We start from the raw sequence: 7,816 nt of genomic DNA, 5'->3' as shown, positions 1-7,816 counted from the left end.
ACCTCCTCAGTTAAAACATTTGTGTGTGGTCCTTATCCTACACAGTTGCATCATTCACATCCCCAATGCAACCTAAACTTATAAAAGATATGATCCATCGGCCTCTAAACCTCTTTGTCTTCTAAGCTCTTATCATCTCCCTCTGAGCCTACAATGTTCAAAAAGAGTTCTCTTATTAGGACTTGAATGAGTTTGAATGAACCTTTCATTTCAATTGTAGACAGACAGATGAGACCACAGTCCTGCTTGTACTGAGGGTAACAGCACTATGGCTCTGAAACAGAAAAGGGATAGCGATTTTCTCCGGTTAATTGGTAGAGATAGCCCCGTTTTGGAGATGAAACAGACCATTTAGTCCACATGAGAAATGTGACTGGAAGCTAAATGTCAAGTCAAACATGACAGGGGGTCTTTATTTTCCTACTGGCACTGTAATCATTTATTATGTTAAATATGCTCTGCTGCTAAAATAGAATATGTTCATTATGAGTTAGGTGTGATCCAGAGGAACATTCTTTCATAGGTTTTTAAAAATTGTGCATATGTGAATATATATATGTATATATATATATATATATGCATAAATATAAACTGAGATTTCTCTGTATTCAATCCTCCGTAAGCAGTTAATCATTGTTATAATTCTAAGAGGATTCATCACCCTGAAACATTCAGATAGAGAAAGTGTTTTTTTTTTCAAGCTGCCTTATATCACTTTATCCCCTTGACTTTTTCATTTCACGAGCCACAGCCCAGACAGAAAGAGTGTCTGGGCTGTGGCTTCAAATTCATCTGAGAATGCCTGACAAGTGTACATGGATTCCTGGGGGAAGAGATAAATGTATTACTCTTTTGACTAAAATAATGTTAAACCTTTTAATGCTTTCCTATTGAATTTTGTAGGGACATAGCTTCATAGAAAAAAAATGGGTTTATGGAGGAACAACCAAACAGATGCAAAACATAAACGATTTGTAAATCAGTTACTTTGCTGAAATAAAAATTTTTTTTGTTGTTATCCGAACCAGTAGGCTACAGAACAAAATATACAATTTGCAAAGTGTTGCCATATTTTTGGCTATTCTGACAAGTTTAATCCTTTGAGGTTTTCGCTACACTAATATGATATTGAATACATCATTATTCAGGCTCAGTATTTATTCAGTTCAAAACTACTTAGATACTAAAAGGAAATTCAATGTTCTCATAACTCATAGGTTTTTTTCAACAAGTTGTTTACTATTAGCTGTGAGCAGAGAAGGTCTTCTGTAGTGGTCTGTCTTGTGTGATATCTAGCGACAACCTTGATTAAAGAACTCAATTTGTTTAACAGCCTTCTGAAGAGGATGTTCACAAACGGTGAGTCTCACAAATGGTGATCTGTTTGTCCATGTGATTTTTAATGCCTCCAACTGAGTCTTCTGGATTTTTCTTATAATGGATTTTCTCACAATGAAAATCATGATGCATTGGAGAAGTCAAAATAGTTGAAATTCACAGTGCTGTTTGCCTTGTTTAAATGACAGTTTGTTGAAGCAGGTGTATGATGGCATCTATAACTGCAGGGTATCCTTATAGCTTCTTGTTTGCTTGATCGGGTAGACAAACACAATCCTCTCTGACTTGATATGGAATGTCAGGGTAGCAGGTCTACTTTATCTGATAGGACTTTTGGCTTTATTTTATTTCGAACTGAAACAGAGCAGGAGGACATTTTTTCAGAAGGTTTTGTAGAATCCCACAGGGCTTCTTTGCACAAGCCTTCAGAACCATGGGGCTGACACCATCTGGACCTCCTAAAGCCCAGGTCACGCCGAGTGCATGATTTTAAAAAAATCTCTCATCTGATTTCTTCCATGTCTCACTAATTGTGTATAGTGAGGCTCTGACTGCATAGGGTGAGCAGATCATGATATGTGCAGATTTTTTTTCACTACTCTCTTTTTACCCCAAAAATTGAAACACTGTCCCACATTTGACTGGGACTGATTATAAAATGTTATTTAAAAAAGCGACAAAAAAAGCAGCAGTGCTACAAAGCAAAGCCCCACTTCATGACCAGATTGCTGCTCAGCATTACTAACTAGAACAGATAGAGGATTATAATAGGCATATATTAGAAATAAAAAGGAAATATGTTTAACGGATAGGAAAATGCTGCAATAAAGGCTGTGGGGTGGATTATATGGGTACTGGATGCAAGGGTGCCACCAGGGGTTGGCACAGGGTGGCCACAGCCACCCTGGGCTATGCCCTAAGCCACACCACTGTCCAGTGTAAATTGTAGTAGCATTGGTTTAGCGTTTCACCCCATTATGCACCCAGCCAAGCAGCCACTCTCCCTGTCCTTCTCGCACACTGTAGTCCTCCTGCTCTCCCCCTCCCCTACCCGATATTTGCTTGCACATGCGCAAATGAGCTAACGGTGAGAAAGCATATATAACTAACGGTAAGTAAATAAGTCAAATCATTTGTTTGTGAAAGAAAAGGGGGATATGTGAACTGTAACATCATACTGTTAAAGCAGCTTTTAGTGTGTTTTTAACATACTTATGTAGCTAAGTGGATGTGTTGGTGATTGGGCATGGCTTGTCAATTTTCAGACATGAAGAGAAAGTCCACAGACATCTCTTCTTATTTTAAGAAGAATTTCAGCAGAAGCAGAGAAAGAGATGACGGGGGAGCAACAGATAACCAGTGAGGAGGAGCAGAAGGATGAGGAGAAGAGAGAGGAGGAGGAGGAGGAGGAGAGAGAAGGTGTCATGATTTTTCTAAGGCTCTGGCCCACATGCAGTGAAACCAAACAGAGAGACACAGTATAAAAGTTCAACGGAAATATTTTGAAGAATATTTTGAGTTCAGTGCAGAGTTCTTCCGAACAGTCAAAAACTCAGATTAGACTCAGAATAAAAAGGCTTGGCTAGAGTACCCCAAACTGGCAAACACCCTGGCATCGAAGTAGTGGCAACCAGCAGCTTAAGAGCAGTCCGGTGATGAGGCAACAGCTTGCAGGTGTGTGAGGAGGCGAACCAGAGCCAGGCACCTCCTAGTGGTGGGAGGGAAAAACACAAAAGACAAGACAAACAGACGAACACAAAAACTGGGATCCTGACAGAAGGAGGCTGGAGGAGAGAAACAGATCAACCTGCATGATGAGGACACAGAGCCAGCATTAGTAAAGAACAGTGATTAGGGACAGCATCAAACAGCAGCAGACCAGGGACAGTCAGCGCCTTTGATGACAGAAGCATGGCAGAACTCAGTGAAAGCAGGTGTTCCACCTGTTCCTGGACCGGCAGTATTTTTTTTGTTTTCAAAAAATTAATAAATGTACAACCTATTTCAAACATAAATAAAACACAACTATTGTTCAACTCAAAATGTTAACTGGTCTGTTTGTGCACATTAGATCAGTAGTAACATTAATAATCATACATTAAGCCAAAAAATATAAGTAAGCATTTACTTAGATCTTTATGATAGTTATCCACCGGCAGTTTTACCACAGCAGTAGAATAAAACCCAGAAATTATGTTTCTTTGTGCCACCCCAAGAATTTAAGTGGCTCCATCTGGCCACCCCTATAAAAAAATTTCTAGAGGCGACTGGATGAGACTGTGGGAGATGATTCTCAATGACAGGTCTGAGAAGTTTGCTGAGTGATAAGCTGCGCTTACCTGCACTGTGTGCCACTCGTTTTGTTTTGTGTGAGGCTCAAAGGGCATCACTATTTTACCATATCTGTTTTCTGTCCCTGTGAAGTTTTTTTCACCATATCCTGTCCTCCTGAACTCCTCTCATTGGTAAAGTATTCTGTTTTTTAGAAGTTTGATTGTTTACCATCAAGAGTCTGTCCCACCTGCTTTATATGTACTGTGCGACCCAAACCTAACTGTATTCCCTTGCCATTGACTGATTTTATTTAGATTTTTTTCCTCAAAACAGATGTGTTTTACTTTGCAACTGCGTCTCTCTTCCTGTTAGAAGTTGCAAATAATTTGCTATGTAGTCTGACTTAAAAAGACCTCCTCTGATAATCTTTCTCTGACGAATATGTATCTGTTGTTTTCATAACTGAGCCTCACCCCTTCCACTCATTTCTTCCTTTTGGGCTCCAACCTGGGTTGATACACTCACCGGCCACTTTATTAGGTATACCTGTCCAACTGCTCTTTAACAGTTCATTTCTAAGCAGCCAATCACATGGCGGCAACTCAGTGCATTTAGGCATGTAGACATGGTCAAGACAATCTCCTGCAGTTCAAACAGAGCATCAGTATGGGGAAGGAAGGTGATCTGAGTGACTTTGAACGTGGCATGATTGTTGGTGCCAGAAGGGCTGGTCTGAGTATTTCAGAAACTGCTGATCTACTAGCTTTGACTCCCTTCAAATCCAGGTTTAAAGCCTTGCAGGGCAGCCTAAAGCCCACTGGTGTCATTAAGGCATAAAAAACAGTCACTTCAGTTTTTTTTTTTAATATGTTAATCAGAAAATTGTCTATATATAAAACTAAATGATTTTTGTTCTCTACCTCAAAAAACCCTTTATAGTTAAAAATGGAATAAGGTTCAATTTTTTTTAATATAATTTTTTATTTAAAATGTCAATGTTTAACATGGATGCATAAAAAACAAATTTTATTTTAGTGTTAAATTATGTTTAAAGTAACAGATTATAATTAAAAATTTCTCCAGACCTTTACTGGTTGATGATTTTCTTTATTTGGACCCGGCTGATTTGTAATTGGTTACCCCTGGTCTAGAGTGTTCTGTCCCTTAGTTGCTAAGTCCACAAGTTCATAAGAGATGAGAGAGCAGAGTCTTCCAAATTAGCCCACCCTCTGTATATGAAGATTAAACTTCAAAGATAACCTGGTATAGAATCCTCATAGCCTCTTTTGTATTAATGCTGGGGGGGCATATACAGCAATGATGCTACCACATTGAACTCTCTTTGGAGATAGAAGGGTCTGCAGTCAACAGTCAGAAACTTGATGTCCAGAGAGCAGAAGCTGGTGACAGATCTCATCTTTGATCAAATGTTACATCATTATTGTTTAAATACTAATATCTTAACATTTAAGCATGGTTTTCCTTCTTTTTTGTGCGTATTAAAAGGTAAATTAATCCCAGACATTGCCAGACCTTTAAAAAGATGGATGAGATTATGGCCCTCTGCCATGATCTCATGAGGATCCAATTCAAAGCCTTGTTTTTCCTGAAACCTCATCATGTTTAGACAGTAGCTGTATAAAATAACTGATGTTTCTATCAGCAGTGAATGGAAACTCTCAGTGGGCGGAAGCCGGCATCTGCCATCCATGATGGCATCAAATCAAAGGTGCTGTATTTTTGAGTTAAATGAGGCATGTTGGGAAACAGTGTGTGACAATGTGCACATAAAATTGTTTGTCCGTTGTTGTTTTCTGCCAGCAATTTCTTTTGTTATTGGAAATTCCATAGCTTAAAGTCTGACAGTTTTCTTAAGAATTTTAGATGTTATGCAGGACAGCAGTGTGTATCTCATTCCCTCTGTGGTTATCCATAAATGTTCACATATTCTAAAAAGTAACTCTTTACTTGTATTTATTGTTGTTCAAGCAGGAATTAGTTATTATTTGACCAGATAAACACCCTAATGAGAGATCTCGATCTCATTAGGGTCTCAGACTTGATGGCTTGGGCACATCAAGTCTGCAGCACATCAAAAGAATTGCACCAGTCAAACATATCATAAAATATATTATAATTAACATATATAGATAAATAAAACTATAGAATTTAAGATCACCATCACCAAAAACATAGCCTGATAAACCAGACTAAATGTGAGATTAAATGTGTAATTTAGTCTCGAAGATTGTTGATGAGAACAACCCATTGTCTTTCAAACCGCTATCTGTGCCTATTGGCAAATGCTCTGACCAATGAACACAACTGACTGTGATGTAGTAAGCGCGACAGAAAGCAGGTGGGGGAGTGTAAACAAAATTTCCATCAGAGCCAGCAGTCCTTCTTACACGACTATGCCAAGAGAGGGCCGCTGCAGACGGGCTGTGGTTAGCCCCGGCCCCCGTTAGCCTCGGAGGTCCGCTGGTTGCCATGGTCCTCTTAATTTCAGAAACTGTTTTTTTAATTACACTTTAGATTGGTAAATGGACCATATAGTGACGCTTTAAAGTATGATATCCTTGCCTCAAATTATCTTAAAATGTAATTTTATTGAGCAACAGAAAAGAGAACTTTTAACTTTAAATGTAGTGCTCCATTTAAAGCTGCAGCAGTGCATGCTACTATTAAATAGTCTTTGCCATCTTCCTTGTTGTGCTTTCTCCAGCATCGTGCAGCTTTGTCGTCACGCCCTGAAAACCAGCTTTGCATCCAAAAATTCAAAACACATCTCTGCGTGATTGGCCCGCCACTTCTGGGGCCTGAGTCATTGATCGAGGCTAGACCAAACTCGCTGGCAAAAATGATTTTGGCCGCTGGAGGGTGGGGCTAGTTTACTAGGCTACCAAAAATGTATATCTGAACCCAGGGGAAACTGCCATCAGTTATGGGCCACATGACATAAGAAACATAATAAGTGGCATTGGACAGACGATTATTGTCTTCAGGGGATAGGGCTAAACTGATACCCCCAAATAGGCATCTGTATGTGGTGAATGTTTGTCCAAAATGACACACAGAAACAATGTATTCCTCTAACCTTGCATATTGAGGTTATAAAACCATGATGTATGACGAGAGGTCATATTTTGGTGCTTAGCCACGTCCAAATACCTTCATGTTAAAATATTATTTTGATTGCTTTCAATCCCCTATGACGAGAGTCAATACAAAGTTAATTTGAAGTCTGTCACTGAAAAACTTTGGGAGAAGGTTGTTAAGGTACGACATCAGTACGACATCAATCAATAAGAGAAAAAGACATCTTTGATCCAAAATAGCCAATAAATAAATAGGTTGTGCTCCCAGATACCTGTGAGCTGTGTCATCACATATCCAGGATTTAACTAACTCCTCAAGAAATGTAAGTGACACAGGTGTGACACCCTCTCGCTTCCTCTCGTTCAATGATAGTAATAGCACAATATCACCACCAGTAGCAAATCGAGCTGTAGCATTCTGTATACAGGGTTCAAATCACTATTTTATGTAAGATTAAAAACAGACATTGAAAGTTTCCTTATTTTGATGTCAGAAAAAAAGATCTCTGAAAAATTAACAAAGTAAAAGTGTAACTAAAAAAAAATCTAAGAAATAAAAGCCAAGGAAATTAATAGGATAAAGAACAGACATCTTTCCCTTTCCTTGAAGTATTATTTAAATAATCACATAATATTCCTTCTAAGAAGTTTTACCTCAACAGATCAAATAGCCTGAACAGTTAAACATAGAGAAGTTTGAATTACTCCAACAATAGAAAGCATAGTTTTAAACCAAAACTGTTGGGGAGAGAAGATGGTGCTGAAAGCTGAAAGGAAAATTATCACAAACAACCAGACTGCCCTCCAGTGTTCAAAACAAAAAACAACACTTTTGTTCTTAAACTCAACTTTCAGAACAACCCGCTCTAACAAAATCAGTGCACTGCACCTCTGGGCAAAGCAATATAATTGAAATGTAAGTGAACTCACAGGAACAAAACAACGGGAGATGGTCTCTGTCCCTATATAAACAAAGATTGGTGTGTAAATGTCACAGTTTTGAAGAAATTATGCAGGAAGCTCTTAGATACATTATTCATTAACTATAAACCCTTTTTATTCACTGATCACCCAGCATGTTAAGTGTTTCACCAGAGGCATTAACA

The sequence above is a fragment of the Cyprinodon variegatus genome, unplaced genomic scaffold (genome assembly GCF_000732505.1).
Source record: "Cyprinodon variegatus isolate N-32 unplaced genomic scaffold, C_variegatus-1.0 Scaffold1075, whole genome shotgun sequence".
NCBI lineage: Eukaryota > Metazoa > Chordata > Actinopteri > Cyprinodontiformes > Cyprinodontidae > Cyprinodon > Cyprinodon variegatus.
This window is presented reverse-complemented; position numbering follows the sequence as displayed.